Source organism: Triticum aestivum, chromosome 3B (assembly GCF_018294505.1).
Source record: "Triticum aestivum cultivar Chinese Spring chromosome 3B, IWGSC CS RefSeq v2.1, whole genome shotgun sequence".
NCBI classification, from domain to species: domain Eukaryota; kingdom Viridiplantae; phylum Streptophyta; class Magnoliopsida; order Poales; family Poaceae; genus Triticum; species Triticum aestivum.
In genome coordinates this window covers 734620609-734624525 of record NC_057801.1, presented here as the reverse complement: position 1 = coordinate 734624525, position 3917 = coordinate 734620609, and positions in this window count along the sequence as shown.

Below are 3917 nucleotides of genomic sequence, written 5' to 3'. Positions count from 1 at the left end.
AAATCCAATAAAAATGAGTTATGAGAGAATCCTACGGAGAACGACGCTTCTGTAGATATAGCTAGAGATTCGGTACGCACCATCGGTTTCGTATGGGGACGGTTCATGACTCTCCCTCCTTTTTCAACCCATCTCTGATTCTCGGAGCCATACAGGGTTGAGTTCCGTTCTGACGGTTGGAGGTGGCGTCTTAGACCAGGTTTGGCGAGGTACGATGGATTGTGCCAGTTTTTGTGTTTAATTTTCTTTGAGTAGGTCATAAAACAAGCGTAACACAATAAAGTTCAACAACCGCAAACTAGGCATCGGATAGGTTTTGAGTCTAGGGTTGAAAGTGGAACCCAACCAATAGTTGAAGGTTGAAAAGATAATGGATATGTTTTTCGTTGTGGATGCAAATTCTAGTTTGTGCTCATATAGCGCGGGTTCGTAAATGGAATAGCTTAACAAAACAGAACATCATAGCTCCCCAAAATGCAGTCTTTTCACGTGCCACATGAGAATGAGAGGCATATGATGATACTCCCTCCATTCTAAAATATAAGATGTATTTGTTTTTTCAAAAGTCAAACATATGCATGTTTGACCAAGATTTTAGGAAAAAGTGTCAATATCCACAGTACCAAATTTGTATCATTAGATGCATCATGAAAAGTATTTTCATATTTTATTAATTATGTATTGTTTTCTCGATAAAGGGTGAATTTTATTGGCTCAAAATGAAGCATCAAAAGAATACAAACACGACGAGCATACACCGGCCTCTGCGTAGCTAGGATGCACACAACCAACATCAACATACACAAAAACACGCTAGGAAATAGCAAAGTCATTTAAGACCAAAGCTATCCACGAGTGAGAAAAAAACTTCAAAGTGATTGGATCCGTGGTGGGCAAACTACAGGAAAGACCATATCCGCACCAATCATCTCAAGACACCATATGGACGACGATGTTCTTCGACAACAACACCTTCGGGAAGGGAGCGCCGCTTAACCGCCGCTGTCACCGGATCCAACCAGTCAAGGCCAGAATACAGGTTTTCAACCCTGAAGAAACAGTCCGAGCATATCCGAGCAATGCCTTCAACAAGGTAAGGACGTATAAACATCGCCATTGCCAGTCATAACCAACTCGTGTTAGTCCTGGGCTTTCACCACGGAGCTCGAAACCGGGTACTCGAGAGAGCACCACCATCGAAGTCGCTCATGCGTTGTCGCCACCACTTTCCACAATCCCACTAGCTACATACGATGTGATCGCCGCCGCTGCACATCCATCCCTCTGCGTCAAGCCGGCGTCCATAGTTTGCATCTCATAGCCAAGTCAATTGACCATCAAATATAGAGAAATAAACTGATATTTCTATGGCCATCGCTGCCGTGGAGCCGCTGGAGGTCGCTACATCACCATAGTCTGCAGCCACCATCACTAGGCTGACCAAGATCTGAATCACCAACGCTGCCCGAGGTGCCATGCACCGCCATTGGAGGACAAGCTGACATCTAGCAAGGCCCGATCCAATCGCTGCCGGAGGATGCATGCACTAGCTGGAACCAGTCCACGGCCGTCGTGTGCCACCTCCCCAGCCAGTGCCCGTCGAAAGGCCCAACGCTCAGTCGCAGGATGCACACACCCGCTGGAACATGTCCAAGCCTGGCTGCAGCACCACCCCAACTCGCGCCCGCCTATCCAAGCACGCGCACACCCACCATCATGTATTGTAGATGTTAATACTTTATTCCGTAATTTTGGTCAAACATACATAAGTTTGACTTACACAAAAACCAATACACCTTATATTCTAGAATAGAGGAAGTATGAACCAAGTCAAACATATACATTTAACATTGACAAATGCATGTGCACTTGCCCATTAGTTCTCCACTTACTTAATTATTTCATAGTGACCAATCATATGTGAGGCTCATATCCATCCTTGACACAATTGTGGGCTGTGGTTCAGCTGCAAGGTAGGCTTGGCCTTTCCCATTGAAGCAGCGCATGGTGCTGCCTGCAGTGTACATCACTAGCTTTGACATCCCACATGTCCCTCAGGACATTGACATTCTTCTTGAAATCACTAGATTCCCTGGATTGGTTTTAGTCAAAGATTGTGGAGCACTTTCGATGGAAAATGCATGTGGATGGCTCCCCATCTCGTGTAGATTTGGAGTAACAGTATTTGCTAGGGAGACAAGCCTTGGTCCACCCATACACAATAATTGAGGAGTTGTTGTGTGGCTGATGCCGTCTATTGTTGGGTTTCAGAAAAATCACACTTTAAATGAACACAAGAAGGCACATCAACTGTGTGCAAACTGAGCATAAACCTAATTGACTAATCACCACTTCTGCATAGAAGTTGTTCGATAAACTTGCATTAACATTTGTCTATTGCTTGTATACCTCTGTTGTGATTACTAGACACTAATGATAGTGAAATATACAGTATAATCTTAACATCTGACAGTTTCATAAATATTTACATGATGCACTTAGAACGACTCTCTATATTGAAAACCTTCTTCAGAACTTTATAAACAAACTGGATTTAAATATAGTATACTCGTTGTGCCGCCGTATACTTACATGCATGTACCTGTTTATATATGTAGACGTCACCCGATGACGCCGCTTGAGAAGAAGTTGTGCGCACGTTTTCAATTAGAAAAATATATGTAGTCCTCACCCATCTAGAAAAATATTTAAAAAAAATCCCCACCTCCATCTAAAAAAAGTAAAAAGAAGAACAAATCACCAACGCAGGCTACCAGCGAGGCCACTTTGTGTAGCCCTCTATTTAAAAAAATATGTGGGGTCATCACCTCCATCTAAATAAAATATTTTAGAAAAATTCTTACCTTCATCTAAAAATAATATTCACAAGCTTTTTCACCGCGGCCAACCAGCTTGCGCCATGTGGCATAGCTGGTTGGCCGCCCTTCACGTGTAGCTTAATGGTTTTAATATATCTTGCCACATTGTAGGCAGCACCTAGGGATGCATCTACTGAGGCATGCTTAACTAGCTAAATTAAGTGAGACACGTTAAATTAAGGCAACCAAGTCAAGGATCATCTCCTTGAATTAAATAGAAGGTTGCCATGGTTCTAAAACTCTACTGCTAGTTTCAGAATGTGTATATTTTAGACGATTCTATAAAGTATCTCAACTAGACAAAATAATGTGTTTGATTAATGAATTATGCAATTTATTAGACAGAATAATGTTTGATATATAATTCAACTAACCACTGGCAATTTCTGATTTGGTATTTGACTCGATCATATAATATGCCAGTGTGCACTTTGTGGGGGGCACTACGATTTCTTGAATTCAAAACAACACTAGGAGTTTTTTTTTGCCTTTGTTGAATCGTAAGTGTGTCTTTCGTCACAAAATAAAATGAAAATGAATCAGAAGTGATTCGATTGTGTTGGACAAAAAGAACGGAATTGTCCAGGTCGACAAATAGAGTACTATACTGCAATTTGTGTATGTGTTACCAACATGCACATTAGCCTAGATATATGTTTGCAATACTTTCTCCATGATGTCGAGGTGAAGAATGCCACACCCTACAAGCTAGCTAGCTAGCACAAACGACAAGCCAACTTGATTGCTGGACTCTTCTATTAATAACATAAGTTGGTTGCTGAATTATTTCAACAAAGGTGACATCTATTAATCTGACAGGTAAACTGACTAGTTTAACAGATATGCACATATACTTTTTATTGTTGCGACAAACATAAACGATACATATTGAATAGATAAGCTACCAACGGAAAATTGCAATCAAATGTCATACGATGACCAAATAAATTGTTTGCTGGATTTGTAAAGTATTTTTTTCAGCAGAAATGACACATTATTGAATAGATAATATGATAAACCAGTTAATCAAGAGTAGAC